Source organism: Canis aureus, chromosome 32 (genome assembly GCF_053574225.1).
Source record: "Canis aureus isolate CA01 chromosome 32, VMU_Caureus_v.1.0, whole genome shotgun sequence".
NCBI lineage: Eukaryota > Metazoa > Chordata > Mammalia > Carnivora > Canidae > Canis > Canis aureus.
Genome location: NC_135642.1, coordinates 10,496,955 through 10,523,933, shown reverse-complemented (window position 1 = coordinate 10,523,933; position 26,979 = coordinate 10,496,955). Strand labels below are relative to the sequence as shown.

Below are 26,979 nucleotides of genomic sequence, written 5' to 3'. Positions count from 1 at the left end.
GAGCCCCAGCCGCGCCTGCCCACGAGCGCCGGAGGCCCGCGGCCCAAGCGTTCCGGCCCGAGGCGAGGAGCGCTCGGGGGCCTGAACCGCCGTCGGCAACGGCAAGTTTTGTGAATAACAGTAAACTACGGTCATAGGAAGGTTTCTTCGTGCTGGGTCTTTTCTGGGTGTTGAAATCAGCCTTAGCAAACGTGATTCTATCAGACTCCGGACCTCTCTCTTTTGATAAGCCCCGAAATGAAATCATCATCTCGGACCACAGCTGGTTTATAATCTCATGTATCTACACATTTTTTTTTTTTTTAATGATAGTCACACAGAGAGAGAGAGAGAGAGGCAGAGACACAGGCAGAGGGAGAAGCAGGCTCCATGCACCGGGAGCCCGACGTGGGACTCGATCCCGGGTCTCCAGGATCGCGCCCTGGGCCAAAGGCGGGCGCCAAACCGCTGCGCCACCGGGGATCCCTCTACACAAGTTTTTAAATCGGCACGTACAGCAATGCTCCAACATTAAAGAAGAAACAAAGGGAAAGTGATACGTGACGCTCTTGTTACCCTGTGAACCCTGGACCCACGAAGTGAGCAGGAGCTGGCGCCCATCCGGGCCCCTCTAGACACACCTACGGACTGCGGGTCCCGCTGCTGGCACAGCATAGGTGAGCTCTGTGGGAAGCAAAAACGCCCTAGGCAGGGTAGGATAGTTGATGTGATTTCCCAAAATTGTGACTGACTCTCCATAAAGTTCCAAACAAGTTCCTCTGTGTACCACTCGTGGAAAACAGATTCTATCTAAACCATGCAGAAAATGTTTTAGGGTCCATATGTAAAAGAGAGTCAGGATATAGAGTAAAGGGTGAAACTCGGTTTGGGTTCAGGTCATGAACTTAGGATCCTCATATCCAGGCCCCTGTAGGGCTCAGTGCCTACCTAAGATTCTCTCTCTCCCACCCTCTTCCCCCTTTCTCCCTCTAAAACAAAACAAAATAAAACAAAACAAAAAATAGTTACATCACCTACATGAATATCCAGTGAGATTATGAAAAGTTGTGCAGACACGTAACTATTGGCCCTTGTAAGGTACTGTCTCCTGCTTTGCAGAATACAGCATCCCTTGCCCCAGTCCACTTAATAGTAATGCCCTTACCACTCTATTATTCTACAAATAAAAAGCTTACTCATAAAATTGTAAAACTCTGAGGGATCCTTCCCATAAGTTTGAATCAAGTTCACTAATGACTGCTTTAAGGGCAGCAGTGTGGCTCGGTCAGTTGGGCATCTGCCTTGGATTGGGGTCATGATCTCAGGGTTCTAGGATGGAGGCCTGAGGGGTCATGCTCTCTGTTCAGCAGGGAGTCGGCTCCTCCCTCTGCTCCTTCTTTTGCTTGTGCTCCCTCTCTCTGTCAAATAAATAAAATCTTAAACAACAATAACACAATGACTGCTCTACCATATATCTCAGGCTTCAATATAAAATTATTTACAGTTTAATGTATCTGAATTCATCTCTAAACCAAAGGGAGAGAATCTATATTCTGAATGGTTATTGCCTCCTTCAAACAACTGCAGTCATAGAAAATACTATTCTTAGTATTCTTGGCAAAAAGTCTCTATATACACCAAACAAATGAGGTAACTATTCTTTATTAATATTGATATTGAATGTTCTGCGATTTTTTCTTAAAACTGAGGCACAGAAAAAAGATGAAAAATACAAGAAAAAAGCATGACAGATATATGGAAAAGATAAAAGGGCAGATGCCAGAAGAGATTCTAGACTCAGAAGAGCATTAACTATAAATATTAGAAATGGAAAAAAAAGACTGAAAATAATTATCTAAGTGTGAATCTCAAAAAGCTGAAAAACAAATTAAATCCCAGAAAACAAATAGGTAGGAATAACAAAGAGACATCAATAACAGATATCATTGAAATGGGAGAAAATAGAAACAATTAAGTCAAATTTGCCTTTTTTTTTTTTCTCAAAAACTAATACTATTGACAAACCTTTAGCCACCTTGATCAAGAAAATAAAAGATGACAACACAGGTAATCAATATCCAAAATGGAAAATCAAAAATGTCATTACTGTTCATCAGACATTAGACAGTTAATAAGATGTTAGGAACAACTTTATGCAATAAATTTGAAATTTTTGATGAACCTGATAAATTCCTTGAGAAACAATTTAACAGAAATAATATAAAGTAAAACTTAATATGAATAGCTTCATATCGGGATCCCTGGGTGGCACAGCAGGTTAGTGCCTGCCTTTGGCCCAGGATGCGATCCTGGAGACCCAGGATCGAATCCCACATTGGGCTCTCGTTGCATGGAGCCTGCTTCTCCCTCTGCCTGTGTCTCTGCCTCTCTCTCTCTCTCTCTCTGACTATCATTAATAAATAAAAATTTAAAAAATGTTTTAAAAAATGAATAGCTTCATATCTATTAAAGAAATCAAGTTTACTAATTAAACTTTACCCATGAAGAATACTTCAAGCCTGGATTGCTTTTCTGATGAATATCTCAAAACATTTAAGAAATAAAGAACACCTATCTTATACAAACTTTTCCAGAGACTAGAAGAACATGGAGCATTTTTCAATGATTTTTATAAGGACAAAATTACCTTAACACAGGCATCATAAGGATATTACTAAAAAAGAAAATCTGAGAGTGCCTGGGTGGCTCAGTAGTTTAAGTGTCCAACGCTTTGATTTTGGCTCAGGTCATGATATCTAGGCCATGAGATCAAGCCTGCATCAGAGTCTCTTTCTCTCCTTCTCCCTCTGCCCCTCCCCATTGAGTGCTCACTCTCTCTTGCTCTCTCTCTCGGAAAGAAAGAAAGAAAGAAAGAAAGAAAAAGAAAGAAAGAAAGGAAGGAAGGAAGGAAGGAAGGAAGGAAGGAAGGAAGGAAGGAAGGAAGGAAGGAAGGAAGGAAGGGAAAGAAAAAGAAAAAGAAAAAGAAAAAGAAAAAGAAAAAGAAAAAGAAAAAAAAGAAGAAAGAAGAAAGAGAGAGAAAAAGAGAGAAAGAAGAGAAAATTCTGTGGACCAATTACTCGTAGGAACAGAGAGCTACACTTAGTTAATTGAGTGTGCAAAAGTCACACTCAGATCTTTACAATACGTGGTGCTGGGCCAGTGGGATAGCCAAATCTTGACCTATATCTCATTCTACATACAAAAAATTAATTCCAGATGGGCTGTAGGTACAAGTTAAAAGATTACCAAAGTTTCTAGAAAATAACACTAAATAGCTTCATGTACTTGGGATAGGCAAAGATTTCTTAAGCCTATTGATTAGAGCTTTTGTGTCTATCTTAGGAAATTTTTGCCTAATTCTACAGGACATGAAGGTACTGTATATTATCTGGACTACTTTTTCTTTATTAAAATCAAATTTGTGAAAAACACCCTATTACAAAGTTGAGAAGATAAGCTACACAAGTAAGGGAAAATATCTGCAATACACACATCTGACCGGGGTTCATATTCAGATCATGTAAAGAAATTCTTCAAGCCACTTAAGACAACTCAAAGGGGACAACTGGTCAAAAGACTTGAATAGGCACTTCACAAAAGAGAGTGTTCAGGGATCCCTGGGTGGCGCAGCAGTTTGGCGCCTGCCTTTGCCCCAGGGCGCGATCCTGGAGACCCGGGATCGAATCCCACGTTGGGCTCCTGGTGCATGGAGCCTGCTTCTCCCTCTGCCTCTCTCTCTCTCTCTCTCTCTCTGTGACTATCATAAATAAATAAAAAAAAATTTAAAAAAAAAAAAAAAAGAGAGGGGCTTCTCTGGTGTTGTAATATTTAATATCTTGAACAGATGTTTAATTTACAGAAATTCACTGCACTATACACTTATGAATTCTTTACTTGTTTCTATGTATGCTTAACCTTAACTTTTAAGTTACTTTGAAGAGAGTGCCATACACCTAAAAATGGTTAAAATGGCAAATTTCATGTTATATATATGCTGTAATAAAAAAATAACGTAAAGTGCTTGAAACAATGTCCAGTATACAGTAAACACTTAATAAATGGTATCAATTTTCTTAGCCTGGGTTCCTTAGAAAGCAGAGTTTGAGGCAAAAAGCTTAGGGGCTAAGACAGTATCAGTCCGTTCAACCCTCGGAAGAAGATGGATGGAAGAAGGGAGCAGGGCAGGAAAGGGGAGCAAATATGTGAAGCCAAATTGGCCACAGCTAGGAACAACAATTGGTCAGCTGTCTCTGCACTGATGTCTTATGAAGCAAACGTATTTCTCAGATATCTCTCTGGTTGAGTAAGGAAGACTAGCAGCTAGCTCACGTCTCCACCTGTCCAAGTTTGCTCCATGCAAACAATGACTCCCTCACACTTCCAGGTTACTTGTACACCTCAGCAGCTACATGGACTCCCCAGGGCAGGAAATACCAGGCACATGGCATGGGTGTAACTCTAGAGTATACCCATAAGTGCAGCCATGACAATGAGGCCTACAGCCTGGGGGTGCAAGAAAAGCAGCAACAATGGTCTCCCTAGCCACTTAAAAGCACAAGCTGTTAGGGGCTGCTCTGGCCAGAACCCCATGCATGTGCATGAGCTCTGGATGCTGCATGAACTAAAGCCTGTCCATTTGGCCCTTGCTTCACTCTGAGCCACCTTGCACCCTCTTAATATATTTGGGACTAAATCCCTCCCTTCTTCCCTGACAGGAGAGATGCAAGATAACTGTCAAGGTAGTGGACACTGTCACCTCCTCAAAAGACTTTAAAATGGTTAGCAAACCAAGCTAGAGTCCTTGATGGTCCAGGTCCAAGGTGTAATAGGTGCACATTATCTTCCTCCTCCATTACTATGGTTCCCGCATGCTTGGCAGCATTTCAGTTCATCTAAGTTGGCAGCCATGTTTGCTGAAATTAACCATTTGCAGTCATAAAAGGGACAAGAGCAACAAGAGATGCTCCATTAAAGATTCTGCATTTCAGATAAATTCCTGCCTTCATGGTGTAGCAGCGACCTGAGATGCTCATGGTAAACACCTGTCAGTAGAGTAACTATTGTTTGCCTCCAAGTTCATGGGCAGAAGGAGCCCAAATTACAATAAAAGAATTACTATCCTCAGTCAATATCCTCCCATCCTGGGAATCAGGACGTCTAAGAACCTACAGTTGATGAACCAGTAAGCACAAATTCCATAGGTATGTCTTTGGGAGTGATGGTGAGGGAGCCAATCCTACTTTCTCCCCTTAGTTCCTGGGCCCCTGTATTCTAGCTAATGGGTACACCACTACAGATTGGCTGTTGGTTCAACTCATATACCTTTAATTGGAAATCAGCACCCCAGCCTGCAGGATGTTGAGCCTAAGCTCATGAATATTCAATAGACCATTTTGCCATTCTATCAGGACATTCTTCTCTTGGGTACATGGTAAGTAGCACCTGTAAACACTTTGGAGTTTCACCAATTCTCTCATCATCTTTGCCATAAAACACGTCCCTTATTTCAAGGTAATATTGTCATAGATAAGATGTTCTGTGAACCCTTAACAGGTGAGGCATGCAGAGAAATTGCGAGCAAAAAAGATAAACTCTAATCCAAATTCACAACCCTCTCCAAAATGGAAGGTAACCAGTCTTCCACCAGGTGGCTGGCTATTATCCCTAAGGAAAAAGCCATATTCAGGTCTCCACTGCTGGCATGTTAACCTTTAGTGGAGCAGTAATGTACTTCCATATATTTGCTCTCCTTTCCTGCCCCACTTCCCTCTTCCACCATTTTTGTTTCCCTAGGATCAGACATATCAATAAAATGTTAGGACTTAAGCTTTCACCTCAAACTTTTTTTTAACAGGAATCCAAACTAAGACAATAGATAGCATTAAATGTTTACTATGTACCCAACACCATTTTGAACACTTTACCTGATTTACTCATTTTTAAAGTAAATTTTTTAAAAGAAATTGAAAGCAAAACATATATATGAATAAGTGCAGACTTGATGAAGGGAAACTCAGGTTTTTTGGGGGAAACAAGCAGCTAGAGGTCCAAAGGGAAATCCAAGGAGGCACATAAAATCTATGAAATACATACGCATGCAGGATCTGATAATATGCCATGCTGGATCTGACTCTTGCATACCTCTCCAAACCCATCTCCACATCATTCACTACCCTGGCCTCTGATCAGTTTCTCTGTTGAACTGTGTCCTCATTCCTCAGAGAGTGTTCAGTAATAATTTGTGGAACGAATGGAATGGAATAAAACAGAACCATAGTATCCAGAGATACATTGTTCTTGATTCTGCAAAATTCTAAAATTTCTGACTTAATTTCACCTATAATCAGAAGGTATTAACTTCTGTGGCAATTTCTAGATTTCATTCAGATGAATTTTACCCCGAAGACATCAGTAGTAGTCTAGGACATGATTAGGCAGTTACTGAATGGTTTGATTACAGAGAGGAAATGATAGTTCCCGTACTCAGGACTAATTATATATGTTCCAGTCCTGGTGCAAAATGAAAAAGCTAAAAATTTATTAAGAATTCAAGACAGCAACAGTAGAGCATTAAACCAAGCATTGAGCTCTGGTAAGAGCAGATTCGTTTTAAGTTCAGAGGTCACATGCACATTAAGCTGGCCCTCCTTGTACATCAAAAGGCCCAGAGGAGTTTATGAATTCTAACTTTGAACCACTGAAGGCTCTGCAGCAAAAACTGTACTTTTTCGTATCAGCCCAGGGAACCTATCTGACTGATCTTAATACAGACTGATATATTCAGAAAAATGGTCTGTGTTCAAACTTACCTTCTGGACCAAGGAAACTATCTCTATCTTACCAGTTGCCAAGGATACGTGCCCCACCCCCTTCGACTGTGTGTATAGAAAAATCCATGGAGAGTGTCTACTGAGCATCACACAAATTAGAGAAAACAATGATAGCCAAAAACTCTTCTTGATACCAGCTCTGTGGGCCCCTAACACAGAAATAAGACTCTAAAAGATAGATATGTGGGACTGTACTTTTGACCAATACACAGTTACTATGAAAAGAATTTGAAGTGGGCCCTACACAAAGAGTATACTCAAGGGGTCTAAGAATATCTTGAGGGGTGTTTACAGGAGATACAATATATAAAATTCATTGGAACACTTGCTGTCCTTGAAATTAGGTGTGGGGAAAGCACATTTGGAAAACATATTGAGATTTGAAATAAGATCCTTGACTTTGCATAATAGAACCTAGGATTCAAGATGAATACCTGACTTGAACTAACCAGATGTCTGGAGGTGGGACGTTCTGCTCTCTCCATGACACCAACTGTGATTATTTTCCAGTGCAACTCAAGCCAGACCTTCAACGTGGCACTAGGAACTTGGTACGACGAATGGCTTTGCAAGTGGATGTAGCAGGTACCTCCTTGCACCTAGGACTAAATATTCTGAAATTATGTTATCTTCATTTCTAATAAAAGGTTCATTACCCAAGCTGGGAAGAGATATTATTGTGAACCCCAGAGAAAAATGGGTGGTCCCCAGTTAATGCAATATTATGTACAGTACAGGCTTCCAATTATGACATGAATAAGTTTGGAGAATAAAAGATACAGCATAGGGAATACAGTCAATAATACTATAGTAGTATTGTATGGTGACAGATGGTAGCTACACTTGTGATAATCACAGCATAACATAGATGACAAATCACTACATTGTACACTTGAAACTAATGTAATATTGTGTGTATACTCAAAAGCTTTTTAAATATTATGTATGATAGGGTAAGCTAATTGCTATAAAACCTCAAAATCTCAGTGAATTAAGATAATCTTACATCTTCTTCATGTCATAGTCCTGTGAAGTGTTTGGTGGGAGGGTATGGTATATACATTGTCACCAATGCCATATTCGGTTTAGCAGAGTAACTTTGCCACTCTCCCATCAACAGGTTGAGTTTATTTCTCTATTGAATCAAGGCAAGCCTGGTGGCTACTTTAATCAATAAAATATGGTGGAAATGATGCTGTGCCACTCCAGGTAAAGTCCTTAACTTGTTGGTTACTTCTATTTCCTGCCTTTTAGCATGTATACTTGCAAGAGGCTTCTTCTTAGAATCCAGAAACCAGGCTAAGAGAACTTGGAGCTACACAGAGAGGCCACATGCAGGCAGTTCAGTGGATAGCCTCAGTTGAGTACCAAACAGATAGCCAGCATCAGCTGTCAGTATGACAGCTTGGTCAACCATCTCAGTTGATCCTCAGATGGCTGCAGTCTCAGCCAAGAATGGCCTGCAATTGCATGAGCGATCTCAAGTGGGAACCACAAGGTGAGCCTAGCCAACTGACAGGCCATAACAAATAATAATACACTGCTGTTCAAACCAGTATGTTTGGAGGTGGTTTATTATGTAACAGTAGATAACCAAAACAAGTATTTTCTATACAGTGATTCAGGGACCTAGGATCTTTCTTGTAACTCTGCTATTGTGACATAGCGAGCAAAGTCAGCAAAGAAAGGAAGATGAAAGAATGGTAGATTATACAAAGAATTTCATGGTAATAGCTGGGGGCATCACAATGCCAGATTTCAGGTTGTACTACAAAGCTGTGTCATCAAGACAGTGTGGTACTGGCACAAAAACAGACACATAGATCCATGGAACAGAATAGAGAATCCCAAAGTAGACCCTCAAGTTTATGGTCAACTAATATTCGACAAAGGAAGAAAGACTATCCACTGGAAAAAGGACAGTCTCTTCAATACATGGTGCTGGGAAAATTGGACATCCACCTGCAGAAGAATGAAACTAGACCACTCTCTTGCACCAGACACAAAGATAAACTCAAAATGGATGAAAGATCTAAATGTGAGACAAGATTCCATCAAAATCCTAGAGGAGAACACAGGCAACACCCTTTTTGAACTTGGCCACAGTAACTTCTTACAAGATATATCTATGAAGGCAAGGGAAACAAAAGCAAAAATACACTATTGGGATTTCATCAAGATAAGAAGCTTTTGCACAGCCAAAGATAGTCAAACTAAAAGACAACCTACCAAATGGGAGAAGATATTTGCAAATGACGTATCAGATAAAGGGCTAGTTTCCAAGATCTATGAAGAACTTATTAAGCTCAACAGCCAAGAAACAATCCAATCATGAAATGGGCAAAAGACATGAAGAGAAATCTCACAGAGGAAGACACAGACATGGCCAACAAGCACATGAGAAAATGCTCTGCATCACTTGCCATCAGGGAAATACAAATCAAAACCACAATGAGATACCACCTCACACCAGTGAGAATGGGGAAAATTAACAAGGCAGGAAACCACAAATGTTGGAAAGGATGTGGAGAAAGGGGAACCCTCTTACACTGTTGGTGGGAATGCGAAATGGTGCAGCCACTCTGGAAAACTGTGTGGAGGTTCCTCGAAGAGTTAAAAATAGATCTGCCCTACGACCCAGCAATTGCACTGTTGGGGATTTACCCCAAAGATACAGATGCAATGAAACGCCGGGACACCTGCACCCCGATGTTTCTATCAGCAAAGTCCGCCATAGCCAAACTGTGAAAGGAGCCTCGGTGTCCATCAAAAGATGAATGGATAAAGAAGATGTGGTTTATGTATACAATGGAATATTCCTCAGCCATTAGAAACGACAAATATCCACCATTTGCTTCAACGTGGATGGAACTGGAGGGTATTATGCTGAGTGAAGTAAGTCAATCGGAGAAGGACAAACATTGTATGTTCTCATTCATTTGGGGAATATAAATAATAGTGAAAGGGAATATAAGGGAAGGGAGAAGAAATGTGTGGGAAATATCAGAAAGGGAGACAGAACATAAAGACTCCTAACTCTGGGAAACGAACTAGGGGTGGTAGAAGGGTAGGTGGGCAGGGGGTGGGGGTGACGGGGTGATGGGCACTGAGGGGGGCACTTGATGGGATGACCACTGGGTGTTATTCTATATGTTGGCAAATTGGACACCAATAAAAAATAAATTTATTTTTTAAAAAAAGAATTTCATGGTAAGGCCTTGAAAAAACCACATCACTATCTGCTTACAATGCACAGATTAAAACTCAGTCAGTCATATTATCCCAACCTATCTGCAGGGAACCTGGAAAATATAGTCTCCCTGTGTACCTAGAAGAAAAAAAAAAGGTTGGTAAAGCCATTGCATTTTTTTTCTACCAAAATATTCTTTCAAAACACTTATCTCTACAATTAGAAACTTATCTCCACATCTGGCAGAAAGTATCTGACTAAATGCTCTTGATCCCACTTGCTGGATAGACATAACTCTCTCATTATGGCTCTTTCCTGAAAGTTTTTTTTCTAGTACTGTGGATTGTAATACTGGCCTGTGCTGCTGTATCAGCCTCCATATCTCAGAATTCTGTTGTTTAGAAACTAATCTACAAGAAAATAAAAACAAAAACAAATCAGGAATAAAAACTCAACTCAGGGACACCTGGTTGGCTCAGCAGTTGAGCGTCTGCCTTCAGCTCAGGATGTGATCCCAAGGTCCAGGATAGAGTCCCACATCAGGCTCCTTGCAAGAAGCCTGCTTCTCCTTCTGCCTAGGTCTCTGCTTCTCTCTCTGCCTCTGTCTCTCATGGATAAATAAATTAAAAATCTTAAAAAAAAAAACACATCAGATTAGCTTACGTAATAATAGTTTAGATACCTTAAAAGTCCAAGTCTAGGCCTCACACATAGATTTGTCAGAGTGCTAGCTCTAATTATCCATTTCTCCATGAATTCCTGTGCTTTGGCCTCATGGCTAACTTCATTTTCGGAATGATCCCCTTTATGGGCAGTAGGAACGAGGCCACATGCTTCTTCATTTACAAAGGCAAAGAAAGAATGGCTTCCCAAAACCATTGGGAAAAAAAAGAACCAAACTAGAACTTCATCTAATTGAACTTCCAATCATTCAGTACATTGGAGATGATTGGTTGCCTCCCTGATACCCATTCCCCATACATCTTTCCTAATAGAACTTCAACTTAGACATGAACACTTTCTCCATGCAACCATAAGCATAAGGTAAGTTGGTCTCACGTTCTCTCTCTCTCTCACTCTCTCTGCCCCTTCCCCTCTAAAAAAATGTCAAAAATTAAACATAAAGAGAGAATATTAAAGGCAGCAAGGCAAAAGTAACTAATTACATACAAGGGAAAGAAACTCCATTAGGAAATCAGCTTATTTTTCAGCAGAAATGTCACAGACCAGAGCAAAGTAGCATGACATATTCAAAGTGCTGAAAGGAAAAAGCCTACAACCTGGAATATTTTACTTGGCAAGGTTATCATTCAGAACTGAAGAAGAGATAAAGAGTTTCCCAGAAAAATAAAATTAAAGAAGTTCATCACCACCAAATATCAAACATACTTCTTTAGGTGAAAAAGAAAGGCCATAACTAGAAGAAAATCATGAAAGAAAAACAATCTCACTAGTAAAAGCAAATATATAGTAAAGGCATTGGAGCAAGCACTTATAAAGATTATAGAAAATTAAAGACAAAAGTGGTAAAAATCAACTATATTTCTAGTAATTACTTTCAGGATACCCAAAATAAAAAGATGTAGAGTATGATGTTGAAAACAAAATGGGAAAGGGGTGTAAAAATGTACTGCTTTTAGATTTCATTTGAACTTAAGCAACCATCAACTGAAAATAAATTGCTATATACAGAGTATGATATATGAACTTCATGGAAGTCACAAACCAAAAGCCAATAACAGACACACAAAAATAAAGAAAAAGGAATTCATGCATAACACTGAAGACATCATATCACAAGGGAAGAGAGCAAAAGAAGAACGAAACAGAGAAAAAATACAAAATAACCAGAAAAACAACAAATGGCAGTAAGTACATACCTATCAATAATTACTTTAAATGTAAATGGACCAAAAGCTCCAATCAAAAAACACAGGGTGGCTAGGTAGAGTTAAGATGGTGGAGGAGTAGGGGACCCTAAGTTTTTCTGGTCCTTCCAGTAGAGCTATATAGTTATCAAATCATTCTGAACACCTGCGAGATCAATCAGAGATCTGAGAAAAGAAATGCTGCAATTCTACAAGTTGAAAAGTGATCACTTTTTGGAAGGTAGAAGGTGTGGAGACTTGAATCCAGGGTGATACATCTGAGGACATGGTGGCGGGAGGGAGCCTGCTTAAGGAGGCTACTGCAAAGCGTTACAAGCAGCAGAGTGAAAAGTTGGAACTTTTAGAGGTCTGCTACAGTGGATACATCCCTGGCTTAAAGGTGCTCAGGTGGCAAGGCCGAGCAGAACCCCAGGTGGGACAGTGTAGTCTCAGGACTCCCCGGGTCACAAGAAGAACAAGGGTGCCTGAGTGGGGCAAAGCTCCCAGGCCTCAGAGTGAGAAAGCCAGCTAAAACAGCGAGTCTAGGTGCTGGCTGTCTGCTTGGTGTCGCCATAAATTGCAAACTGCTGCACTGTCATGCCACTGCTTTCCGAGCAGGAGTCTAGCAATAGGCAGAAACCCCCTTCCCTCCTCTGGAAGGAAAAGCATGGGTTGCACTGCAGGAATGGGTAAAATTTGGAGTTTTGAAACTCAGTCTGAGATAAAAAGGTTTGGTTCCAGGCCAGGTGAACAGAGTTCTGACAGGAACCAGGGAGACAAGAGTGACTGACTACTTTTCTATTAGGGCTCCCTGAAGAGTGAGGGAGAGACCAGACCAGGGTGCTACCATATTCGTTTTGCCCATCAGTGCTGAAAGCCTTCAGGGAGCAAAACATCACCACATGGTGGAATCCAGAGCCACTCACACTGAGCCCAGCCCCCTGCCAAGGGAGGTGCATTTCCACAAGTGCAAGGGCACCTGAGAATCTGCATGATAGGCCCCTTCTGCAGAGGACCAGCAGGTGCAACTGGCTAGCACCAAGTTTATTGATCATAGAGGTCTACAAAGCTTCAGGTCTAGGGGAAAATAGTATATAACATTTTTTTTTATTCTTTATTCTTTCAGTATTATTTTTTCAGTTATTTTATTTTTTTTGACTCTTAAAATTCTTTTTTAATATTTATTTATATATGTTATATATATTCATTTTTTATTTCCTTTCATTGCATTTTATTTTATTTCATTTTATTTTTGTGTATAAGTTTTTCTTTCTTTCTTATTTTGGGATGTAGTTTCTTTTAACAAGCAGACCAGGGACACCTGGGTTGCTCAGTGATTGAGCATCTGCCTTCAGCTCAGGGCATGATCCTGAGGTCCTGAGATCAAGTCCTGCATCAGTCTTCCCACAGGAAGTCTGCTTCTCCCTCTACCTGTGTCTCTGCCTCTCTGTGTGTGTGTCTCACAAATAAATAAAGTCTTTAAAAAAAAAAAACAGGCAGACCAAAATACATCTAGGATCTAGATTTTTTTGAGGGGGGTGTCTTGTTTTGTTTCTTGTTTGGTTTTTTTTCTTGTTTTGTTTTGTTTTCTGGTTTCTTTTTTTCCTATTGTGTTTGCCATTATTGTTGGTTTTTTCTCTTTCTTCTTTTCTGGACGAAATGATGAGATGGAGAAATTCACCCCAAGAGAGAGAACAGGAGGTAGTATTCACTACTAGGGATTTAATCAATAGAGATATAAGTAAGATGCCTGAAATAGAATTTAAAACAATTATAAAGATACTAGCTGGGCTTGAAAAAGGCATAGAAGACATTAGAGAATACCTTAGTATAGAAATAAAAGAACTAAAATCTAGTCAGGTTGAAATTAAAAATGCTATTACCAAGATGCAGTCTGAAATGGAGGCTAAAAAATGAGGATGAATGAGGAAGAAGAGTGAGTCAATGATATAGAATATAAAATGATGGAATATAAAGAAGCTGAAAAGAAGAAAGATAACTACTAGATCATGAAGGGAGACTTAGAGAACTCAACAATTCTATAAAACAAAATCATATCCAAATAACACAGGTCCCAGAAGATGAGGAGCAGGAGAGAGGAGCAAAAAGTTTATTTGAAAAAATTATGGCTGAGAACTTCCCTAATCTGGTGCAGGAAACTGGCATTCATGTCTAGGAGACACAGAGAAGACCCTTCAAAATCAATAAAAATATGTCAACACCTCAACATATAATACTTACTGAAACTTGCAAATTTCAAAGATAAAGAGAAAATCCTGCAAGCAGCTCAGGACAAAGAGGTCCTTAACCTACAAGAGTAGAAACATATGGTGGGAGCAGACCTATCCACAGATACTGGCAGGCCAGAAAGGACTAGCATGATATATTCACTGTGCTAAATGGGAAAATTATGCAGCCAAAAATACTTTATCCAGCAAGGCTATCATTCAGAATAGGAGAGATAAAGCCTTTCCAGTACAAACAAAAACTAAATGAATTTCTAAACACTAAACCAGCCCTGCAAAAAATAATAAAGGGGATCTTTTGAGTGGATAGAGACCCCAAAAGTAACAAAGACCAGAAAAGAAGAGAGACAATCTACAGGAACAGTGACTTAAAAAAAAGATGTTATTTATTTATTCATAAGAGACACAGAGAAAGAGGCAGAGACACAGGCAGCAGGAGAAGTAGGCTCCCCACAGGGACTACTTGTGGGACTCAATCCCAGGATCCTGGGATCACAACCTGAGCTGAAGGCAGACACTCAACCACTGAGCCACCCAGGCACCCATGGAAAAGTGACTTTACAGGTAATACAATGGCACTAAATTCATATCTTTCAATAATTACTCTGAATGTAAATATACCACATGCTCCAATCAAAAGACATAGGGTATTGAATGGATTTAAAAAAAGACCCGTCAATATGCTGTTTCCAAGTGATTCATTTTAAACTCAAAGAGACCTCCAGATTGAAAGTGAGGGGTGGGGAACCATTTATCATGCCAAAGGACATCAAAAGAAAGCTGGAATAGACATCCTTAGACAAACTAGATTGTCTTAAAATTTTTTAAAGATTTTATAAATTTATTCATGAGAGAGAGAGAGAGAAAGATAGCATGAGTGGGGGCGGAGTACTGAGGAAGAGAGAGAAGCAGACTCCCCACTGAGCAGGTTGCCTAATTCGAGGCTTGTTCCCAGGACTCTGGGACCATGACCTGAGCCAAAGGCAAATACTTAACCAACTGAACCTCCCAGGAGCCCCAGACAAACTAGATTTTAAACCAAGGACTGTAATAAAAGATGAAGAAGGACATCATAATAAAAGGGTCTGTCCAACAAGAAGATCTAACAACTGTAAATATTTATTCCCCTAATTTGGGAGCAACCAAATATATAAGCCAATTAATAACAAAATTAAAGAAACTCATTGATAATAATACAATAACAGGAGACTTTAACAGCCCACTCACAGCAATTGACAGATAATCTAAGCAGAAGATCAACAAGGAAACAAGGGCTTTGAATGACACAGTGGACCAGATGAATTAACAGATATATACACAGCATTTCATCCTAAAGCAGCAGAATACACATTCTCCTTGAGTGCACATGGATCATTCTCCAGAATAGATCACATACTGGGTCATAAATCAAGTCTCTACGGATACAAAAAGACTGAGATTAAACTATGCATATTTTCAGATGACAATGCTTTAAAACTTGAAGTCAACCACAAGTAAAATTTGGAAGGACCACAAATACATGGAGGTTAAAGAACATCCTACTAAAGAATGAATGGGGTAACCAGGCAATTAAAAAAGAATTTTAAAAAATACATGAGAGCAAATAAAAATGAAAACATGATAGTTCAGAACCCTTGGGATGCAGCAAAGGTGATCCTAAGAGGGAAGTATATAGCAATATGGGCTTTTCTCAAGAAACGAAGTCTCAAATGCACTATCTAACCTTTCACCTAAAGGAGCTAGGAAAAGAACAGCAAATAAAGCCTAAGTCCAGCAGGAGAAGAGAAATAATAAATATTAGAGCAGAAATCAATAATATAGAAATCAAAAAATAGTAGAACAAATAACAAAACTAGGAGCTGGTTTTTTGAAAGAATTAATAAGATTGATAAACCCCCAGCCAGACGTATCAAAAAGAGAAAGGACCCAAGTAAATCATGAATGAAAGAAGAGAAATCACAATGAACACCAAAGAAATACAAAGAATTATAAGAGCATATTATAAGCAACTTTACACCACCAAATTAGGCAATCTAGAAGAAATGGATGCATTCTTCAAGGTGTATAAACTACCAAAACTGAAACAGGAAGAAACAGAAAACCTAAACAGACTGATAACAAGCAAAGAAATTGAATCAGAAATAAAAAATCTTCCAACAAACAAGATTCCAGGGCCAGATAGCTTCCCAGTGAAATTCTACCAAATATTTAAAGAAGAACCAATACCTATTCCTTTGAAGCTGTTTCAAAAGATAGAGAAGGAAGGAAAACTTCCAAATTCATTCTATGAAGCCAGCATTATCTTGATCCCAAAGACAGACAAAGACCCCACTAAAAAGGAAAATGACAGACCAATACCCTTAATGAACATGGATGCAAAACTCTCACCAAGTTATTAGCTACTAGGATCCAACAGTACATTAAAATGATTATTCCCTAGGACCAAGTGGGATTTATTCCTGGGCTGCAAGTGTGGTTCAACATCCTCTAGTCAATCAACGTGATACACCACGTTAATAAAGAAAGGTCAAGAACTGTATGATCCTCTCAATAGATGCAGAAAAAGCATTTGACAAAATACAGCATCCTTTCTTGATAAAAACTCTCTCCCATGTAGGGATAGAGGGAACATACTTTAATATAATAAAAGCCATATATGGAAGAGCCATATATGAATATCATCCTCAATGGGGAAAAATTGAGAGCTTTCCTCTAAGGTCAGGAACACAATAAGGATGTACAGGATGTACAGTCTCACCACTGTTGTCCAACATGGTACTGGTATTGGGAGTCCTAGCATCAACAACCAGACAACAAAAGAAATAAAGACATCCAAATCAGCAAAGAAGTCAACTTTCACTCTTTGCAGGAATGATACTCCATGTAGAAAATCCAAAAGACCACCAAAAAATTGCTACAACTGACACAGGAATTCAGCAAAGTTGCAGGATATAAAGTCAATAAACAGAAATCAGTTGCATTTCTATACATTAAGGTAAAAGAAAGAGAAATCAAGGATTCAATCCCATTTACAATTGCACCAAAACCCATAAGATACCTAGGAATAAACCTAACTAAAGAGGTAAAGGATATGTACTCTGAAAACTATGTAACACTTAGGAAAGAAATTGAGAAAGACACAAAGAAATGTAAAACATTCCATGCTCATGGATTGGAAGAACAATTTTTTTCATATTTTATTTAAATTCAATTTGCCAACATATAGTATAACATCAAGTGCTCATTTCATCATGTGCCCTTCTTAATGCCCATCACCCAGTTACCACATCTCCCCAACTACCTCCCCTTCTACAATCCTTTGCTTGTTCCCCAGAGTTAGGAGTCTCTCATGGTTTGTCTGGAAGTATAAGTATCATTAAAATGCCTATACTCCTCAAAGGAATCTATACATTCAATGCAACCTCTATCAAAATACCATCAGCATTTTTCACAGAGCTGGAACAAACAATCCTAAAATTTGTATGGAACCAGAAAGATCCCAAATAGCTAAAGGAATGCTGAAAGAGAAAACTAAAGCTGGAGGCATCACAATTTTGGACTTCAAGCTGAATTACAAAGCTATAATCATCAAAACAGTGTGGTACTGGCACAAAAACAGACACTTGGATCAATGGAACAGAATAGAGAACCCAGAAATGAACCCTCAACTCTGTGGTCAGCTAATCTTCAACAAAGCAGGAATGAATATTCAATGTAAAAAAGAGTCTCTTCAACAAATGGTGTTGGGAAAATTAGAAAACCACATGCAGAAGAATGAAACTGGATCACTTTTTATACCATACACAAAAATAAACAAAATGGATGAAAGACCTAAATGTGAGACAGGAATCCACCAAAATCCTAGGGGAGAACACAAACAGTAACCTCTTTGACCTTGGCCACAGCAACTTCTTGATAAACACATCTCCAAAGGCAAAAGAAACAAAAGCAAAAAATGAACTATTGGGACTTTCATCAAGATAAAAAACTTGCACAGCAAAGGAAACAGTTGACAAAACTAAAAGGCAACCTACAGGTTGGGAGAAGATATTTGCAAATGTCTTATCAGATAAAGGGCTAGTTTCCAAAATCTATACAGAACTTAACAAACTCAACACCCACAGAACAAAAAATCCAGTCAAGTATTGGGCAGAAGACATGAACAGACATTTCTCCAAAGAAGACACACAAACGGCAAACAGACATTTAAAAAAATGTTCAGCATCACTCAGCATCAGGGAAATACAAATCAAAACCACAATGAGATACCATCTCACACTGGTCAGAATGGCTAAAATTAACAAGTCAGGAAACAACAGATGTTGGCAAGGATGCAGAGAATGGGAGCCCTCTTACACTCTTGGTGGGAATACAAACTGGTGCAGCCACTCTGAAAAACAGTGTGGAGGTTCCTCAAAAAATTAAAAATAGAGTTACCATATGACCCAGCAATTGCACTAGTCAGTATTTATCTAAAGGATACAAACATAGTGATTCAAAGGAGAACAGCAACCCCAATGTTTATAGCAACAATGTCCATAATAGCCAAACTGTGGAAGGAGCTGAGATGATGTCCATTGACAGACGAATGGATAAAGAAGATGTGATAATGGAATATATATATATATATATATATATATATATATATATATATATATATATAAATATATATAATGGAATATTACTCAGCCATCAGAAAGGATGAATACTTACCTTTTACATCAACATGGATGGAACTGGAGAGTATTTTGCTGAGTGAAATAAGTAAATTGGAGAAAGACAATTATCATAGGGTTTCACTCAAATATGGAATATAAGAAACATAGCGTAGAGGATCATAAGAGAAGGGAGGGAAAACTGAATAGGAAGAAATCAGAGGGAGACAAACCATGAGAGACTCTTAACTATAGGAAACTGAGGGTTGCTAGGGGTGGGTAATTGGTGATGGAGTAATTGGTGATGGGCATTAAGGACAGCATGTGATCTAATGAGCACTGGATGTGATATGCAACTGATAAATTATTGAACACTACATCTGAAATTAATGATGTACTATATGTTGGTTAGTCGAATTTAATTTTTTTTTAAAGAGGAAATGTGCAAAGAACTGGAATTGACATTTTTTCCAAAGAAGATATATGAATGGCCAACAGATACATGAAAAGATTCTCAGCATCGCTAGTCATTAGGGAAATGCAAATTTGAAACACAATGAGATATCATCTCATGCCTGTTAGCATGGCCATCATCAAAAGCACAAGAGATAACAAATTCTGGCATGGGTATGGAGAAAAGGGAACCCTTGTGCACTGTTGGTGAGATTATAAACTGGTACAGCCCTACGGAAAATGGTATGGAAGTTCCTCAAAATTTAAAATAGAACTACTATATGACCCAGCAACTCCACTTCTGGAAATATAAGAAAGTGAAAATACTAGCTCAATAAAGTATCTGCAGCCCTGTGTTCATAGCAGTATTATTTAGAATAGCCAAGATGTGGAAACAACCTAAGTGTCCATCAATGGATGAATGGGTAAAGAAGTTGTGGGATGTGTGTGTGTGCATGCACCTACATGTATGCAATATAATGGAATATCATTTGGCCATAAAAAATGAGGAAATCCTACCATTGGAACAACATAGATAGAACTTGAAGCCATTTTGCTAAGTAAAACAAATCAGTAGAGAAAGATAAATACTGTATGATCTCACTTATATGTGGAGGAAGGAAGGAAGGAAGGAAGGAAGGAAGGAAGGAAGGAAGGAAGGAAGGAAGGAAGGAAGGAAGGAGCCACAAAACTCATAGAAAAAGAGATCAAATTTATGGTTGCCAGAGAAGAGTGTTGGAGAGGGGGAATTTGAGGTAGGTGGTCAAAAGGTACAAATTTCCAGTTTTAGAATAAATAACCAGAGATATAATATACAACATGATGACTATTATTTTCACTGTTGTAGGATATATAGGAAAGTTGTTAAGAGTAGATCCTAAGAGTTCTCATCACAAGCAGAATTTGTTTTTCTTTTCACTAGACCTATTGCAATCATTTTACAATATGTGTAAATCAAACCATCATGATGTACATATTAAACTTACACAGTGATACATGGTCAATTATTTCTCAATAAAACTAGGGGGGAGAAGAACACAGTTGAAGAATTAACACTACTTCATTTCAGGATTCTCCACAAAGATACAGTAACTAAGATAGTGTAGTATTGTAAAGAATGGTATATATATCAATAACACAAAATAGATGGTACGCAAACAAACCTACATAGGTATACACCTTTGTCTTTTGACCAAGGTGCAAAGCCACTTCGGTGAAGAAAGAATAGATTATTTTTACAAATGGTACCAGAACAACTTAAATATTCATAGGCCAAAGAAAAAAAATAACTTTGATCTATACCTTCCACTATATAAAATTTAACTTAAAATGGATCAGAGACTCAAATGTAAATCCTAATAATAAAAAACTTCTAGAAGAAAACATAAGAGAAAAAAAAAAAAAGAAAACATAAGAGAAAATTTTTGTGACCTTGGTTTAGACAAAGATTTCTGAGATATGACACCAAATGGACAATCCAGATAAGGAAAAAATTGATAAAGTATACTTCAGGAAAATTAAAATTTTTTGCTCTTCAAAACAACACCATTAGGAGAATGAAATGCAAGCCATATACCTCGAGAAAATATTTGCAATTCAAACATCTAATACAGGTCTTATATGCAGGACATTTAAATAATTCAACTCAAAAAAGAAGAAAGCAATTCAGCAACTCATCATTTAAAATGGGCAAAAGATAACACAGGCAGTAATTTCTTTGACATTGGCTGTATTAACTTTTTTCTAGATTATGTCCCCTGTGCAAGAGAAACAAAATCAAAGTTAAATTACTGGAACTGCATCAACATAAAAAGCTTCTGTACAGTGAAGGAAATAATCAACAAACTCAAAGGCAACCTAAAAAGAATGGGAGAAGATACTTGCAACTTACATATATAATAAAGGGTTAGTATCCAAAGCACATAAAAACTCAACACCCAAAAACCAAAATGATCCAAGTAAAATAAAAAGGGGCAGAAGATATGAACAGACATTTCTCTAATGAAGACATCCAGGTGGCCAACACATGCTTGAAAAGATGCTCAACATCACTGATCATCAGAGAAATGCAAATTAAAGCTATGACAAGATATCACCACACACTTGTCTGAAGGTCTTAACTCAGTAACATAAGAGACAGCAGGAGTTAGTGAGGGTGCAGAGAAAGGGGAACCCTTATGCACTATTGGTGGGTGTGCAAACTGGTGCGGCCACTATGGAAAACAGTATGGAGATTTCTCAGAAAGTTAAAAATAGAACTACACTACAAACCAGAAATCATACTACCAAAGAATACAAAACACTGGTTCAAAGAAATACATGCACCTGTGTGTGTACGGCAGCATTATTTACAATAATGAAGAAATGTAAACAGCCCAAAATAGAGGAGTGGAACTGTTGCATGGAATGGTATTGCATGAAGTATTGAATCACTTCCAATAATTACTCCTGAAGCTAAGACAACAGTGTAGGTTCACTGGAATTAAAATAAAAACTTTAAAAAAAATAAAAATAAAAACTTTTAAGATATGGTGTGTGCGAATGGAATATTATTCAGCCATAAAAAAGAATGAAATCTTGCCATCGCAACAACATGGATAGAGCTAGAAAGTTTAATGCTAAGTGATATAAATCAGAGAAAGACAAATATCATATAATTTCAGTCATCCGTAAAATTTAAGAAACAAAACAAACAAAGAGTAAAGAGAGAGGGACCAAGAAACAGACTCTTAACAAGAGAACTGATGGTCACCAGAGGGGAGGTATGTGAGGAGACAGGTTAAATAGGTGATGGGGATTAAGGAGGGCACTTGTCATGAAGAGTACTGGGTGATGTATGGAAGTGTTGAATCACTGTATTGTACACCTGAAACTAATATACCACTGTATGTTAACTGGAATTAAAAACTTTTTTAAAAATGAGCAAAAGGCGCCTGGGTGGCTCAATTAGTTAAGTGTCTGACCTTGATTTATGCTCAGATCATGATCTCAGGTCGTGCGATTGAGCCCCAAGTCAGGCTCCTCACTCAGCATGGAGTCTGCTTGAGATTCTCTCTCTCCCTCTGCCTCTGCCCTTCCCCTTGCTCACATGTTCATGGTTTCTCTCTTTCTCAAAATAAATAAAATCTTTAAAAACGGGCAAAAGATTTGAACAATGACCTCACCAAAGAAGATATATAGATGGCAAGTAAATGCATAAAATTATGCTCAGTATCATGGTCATAAATACAAATTAAAATAACAGTAAGATACCACTCTTTATCTTTGAGGATGGCTAATATTTACAAAACTGACCATGGCAAACCATAAGAGACTCTTAATTATAGGAAACAGAGTTGCTGGAGGGGAAGTGAGGTGGGGGGATGGGGTAATGGGTGATGAACATTAAAGAGGGCACTTGATGTAATGAGCAATGGGTGTCACATGCAATTGATGAATCACTAAATCACTAAATTCTACTCCTGAAATTAATAATACACTATATGTTAACCAAATTAAATTTTTTTAAAACATTTTACTTATGTATTTGACAGAGAGAGAGAGAAAGAGAGAGAGCGAGTACACATGCAGAGCAGCAGAGGGAGAGGGAGAAGCAGGCTCCCCACTGAGCAGGGAACCCAATGCGGAGCTCAATCCCAGGACCCCAGGATCATGGCCTGAGCCGAAGGCAGATGCTCAACCAACTGAGCCACCCAGGTGCCCAACTAAATTAAATTTAAATAAAACAAAAGACTGATCATACCAAATGTGGGCAAGATGTAGAGCAACTAGAATTTTCACATACCAGCAGTAGGAGTGTAAAATTGTACAATCACTTTATAGTATGGAGGCTTCTTAAAATATTTAATATACACCTACCAGCTGGGCCTCCATTCCACAACTAGACCTTTACCCACTAGAAAGGCAAGCATATGTACAGCCAACATTTGTAGGCTAATGTTCATAGCATTGTTTACAATAGCCCCCAAATGGGAATCATTCAAATGTCAATCCATGGTTGAATAGAATGGATAAACAAATTGTGGTACTCCCATAAAAGAGAATACTACTCAGCATAAAGAAATGAACCACTAATATATGCAACAATATGGATGAATCTCAAAATAATTATGATGAAAGAAGCCAGATAAAAAAGGAATACATAGTATGTGATTCCATTTATATAACATCCTAGAAAATGCAAAGTAATCTACACTGACAGAAAGCATATCAGTAGTTGCCTAGAGACTGGTAGGGGTGTCAGGGTGAGATGGAGGATTACAGAGGAACACAAAGAAACATTTGATTGTGGTGATGGTTTCATATATGTGTAAACAACAGGTCAGTGTTGATTAAATTGTACCCCTTAACGTGTGTGCCATTATGTCAATTACACTTTAATGAAACTGTATTTTCAAATTAATTTATGTGATACAGGTACAGCATGGCAGCTGTCACCACACTCTTTGTACACCTATGACTTTTATATCAGTGGACAATCACCCAGTCTGCTAAGCCTAGAGTGGAGTTCATCATTCTTACCACAGCTCCTTTTCTGAGCTCTGTTACTCTGTGAGAGCAAACAAAGGTGAGGGATGGGAGGAAGCAAAGTTACCTATGTAAAATGATAATAAAATATTATGAATTCTATCTTACACACTTTATATTTAAATAAGATGATCAATTCAGCTAAATATTTTGCTCTTCTTTTCACTGAACACTTTAGCCTATGCCACATTTAGGACTCTGTGCTGCAATCCCTGAGATTGAGAAATCTCAATCCAAACTGGCTTAAGCTACAATGGGAATGTGTTGGCTAAAACGAATTTATACAGTCTAAGTTTTTGTGAATGGGTTGACCCAGAGACTAAATAGTGTTACCAAAGCCTGGGCTCTATTTCTCTGCTTTGACCTCTGCAATGCAGGCTTTGTCCTCAGCTTTGGTTTCTTGCCTCTTTACGTCACAAAGGAGGGTTTCTTCTGGGGATGCTCTCAGAAGGAGAAAGTTGAAAGAGAATTTCTCAGCCGTATCTCCTTGCTTCTCATTGGCCCAGTCTGGGTTCTGTGCCCATTCTTGCGCTAATCCCTGAGGCCAGACAGAAAGGTTGTTCACATTGATTTAAGCTTATCAGGCACAATCCCTGAAGCTGACAGTAGGGTAAGCTTCCTCTTTACACAGGGGCTGTGCAGACCTAGAAAGAGGATACCCAAACAGCTAGGGAAATGTTCCTGACAGGAAGGAGAATAAATCCTGGGCCACCTAAACAGCAAAGTTACCTTGATGATATTATATTTATGCTTTTTTGTCAAATTATAATATAAATATAGAATATATATATATATATCCGTATACAAAGTCAAGTATTACATGAGTAAATACTTATAGAACATTGTTCTTAATGTTCTTATAGAACATTGTATGTTTTTCCACATCTGTAGTGAGATACACTTGACATATAATAATGAGCAAGTTGGAGGTGTACAATGTGTTGATTTAATCCACTTACATATTGCAAAGTAATTATGACCATAGCATTAGCAAACACCTGCATCTTATCTCCTAAATACTATTTCTTCTTTGTGGTAAGAACATTTAATATTTATTCTCCTGGCAACTTTCAAGTATATAAAAATATATAAAATGACTATTAACTATAATGACTATGCTGTACTTTAGATCTCCAGAACTCCTTCATCTTGTAACTGGAAGTTTGTAGTCTTTGATCAATATTTCCCTCATCCCCCAGACTCTGGTAATCACCATTCTAATCCGTGCTTCTATGTGGTAGGCTTTTTTAGATTCCACATATAAGTGACATCATACAGTATTTGTCTTTGACTTACTTCATTTAGCATAATGTCTTCAAAGTCCATTCATTTTATGGCAAATGACAGGATGTCCTTCTTTCTCATAGCTGAATAATATTGAAATATATATATATGTACACAAACATACATAGACTCACACACTCTACACCCTCTTTATCCATTCAACTGTTGATGTACACTTAGGTTATTTCCATATTTCTGCTATTGTGAATAATGCTGCAATAAATATGGGAGGGTAGAAACCTCTTCAAAATCCTGTTTTCATTTCCTCTGGATAAATATCCAGAAGTGGAATTGCTGGATCATAGAAATAGTACTATTATTATTTTTTAAATGTTACCATATTCTTTTTATTGAGATTTGATATAAAATATTGTATTAGTTTTAGGTATACAACATAATCATTTATGTATATATTATGAAATGATTACCACAGTAAGTTTAATTACCATCTGTTATCACACAGTTACAAACTTTTTTCTTATGAAAAGAAAAATGCTAACTCTGGTATATGATTTATTAACATTGGATTGGTTTTTAGTTTCAATCATTTATGATGAGGAAGAAGATCCTGTTCATGATCATGAAATACATAAAGTATTTGCAGAATACTTTGTATTTTAACCCATATAATTTGTTCCAGCTTCAAATTTCAATCTGCCTTTTAGAGGGGATGATATTCTTCCCTGGGTTGGTTCAACTTCATAAAATCTTCAAAGACAATGTTGTATAACTACCATTTTACTAGGATCTTTGGTGAATTGTGATGCCTATCTTGTGAGCAACACTAACAATTTAAAAAGGAAAACAATTTCAGAAATATTACATCTAATAATATTCTGTTTTCCCAGAAGGAAATAATTTTATTATCTTTGTAAAAAACAAAAGTCCATCATTTCTCCCTCCACCGAACTGCTTAGCTTTATGCTTAGAATTCAAAAGCCTTACTTGCTTCTAAAAGTTTTGGATGAAGACCAATAAAAATTCCTTTAACACTAAAGTGGATTATCCCAGAACACTCCCCTAGAAAGTTCACCAAATAATCCTTTTTTAAAAATTTACTGACATTATAAATATACTTAGATGACTAGAATCAATTGCATTTGTTTCTGCTGTAATCTAGTTACTGTTCCTCTATGCCTTGTGTGATCAGAGTCCAAAACCACTCATTAACTCGTTCCATCTTTGAATAATCTTCTCCCACAGTCCAGAGATTCAAATGATCAGAACTACTGATCATTGAGTAAGCACCTTTCTCTTTAATTAGCACTTTTCTCACAATGAAGATAGACAGACTTTTCATTTTTGCTTAACTTTATCCCAATGCTCAACTAAAAAGGCATTGTAGCAGCTCACAATGGAAACCAATGCCATTACTCAAGTAGCTCTATGGGACACAACTTTGTTTTTCAGTCCCCAGTTAAAGTTAATATGAGTTAAATTCAACTCTTTGAAAGAATACTTTTTTCAGTAAATTCAGTTGTAGTTCAATCTAAATGTGAAAATATCCTATGATCTGTATGTCCCAAGACAGTAATGGGTTCCAGAAAGGATCCCTGTATTGACACGGCTACACCACTGTAATTTATGTAGCATATTTAACCATGTATTGAATATGGTAGAAATCACCAGGATGTGTATCAAGACAGAAGGGGGAGGGCGGAGGGGGGTAAGGGGTGGGAGGTAATTATTGTAGTCATTAATTGTGGCAATTTTAAAACATGCCCAAAAATTCTTTAACTTGTGTACCACTAAGAGGTGGAAGCTATATCTTCCCCCTTGAATGGGGGAGGACGTGTGACCAACAGACCAATAAAGTACACTGGAAGGGATGCTATACTCTAGGCTATGCCATCAAAGGCAACACAGTTCATGACTTGTCTTTTTGAGACACTGAACTTTAGTGCTTTCCTCTGCCATATAAAAAGTCTGAGGCCATTATGGTAAGAG

The 26,979-nt window shown here is 38.1% G+C and overlaps 1 long non-coding RNA gene across 2 annotated transcripts; it reads left to right on the top strand.

Annotated features, from left to right (window-relative positions):
- Positions 1 to 4: 4 nt before the first annotated feature.
- On the top strand, positions 5 to 24,567 carry LOC144302978 (uncharacterized). Of its 2 annotated transcripts, XR_013370014.1 has the most exons (5): positions 5 to 656; positions 7,320 to 7,394; positions 7,930 to 8,018; positions 22,755 to 22,917; positions 23,638 to 24,567. It is a non-coding gene; the product is annotated as an uncharacterized LOC144302978 (long non-coding RNA). The 2 variants fall into 2 exon arrangements; XR_013370015.1 differs by lacking the exon at positions 22,755 to 22,917 and having other exon boundaries at positions 9 to 656.
- The last annotated feature ends 2,412 nt before the right edge of the window (positions 24,568 to 26,979 follow it).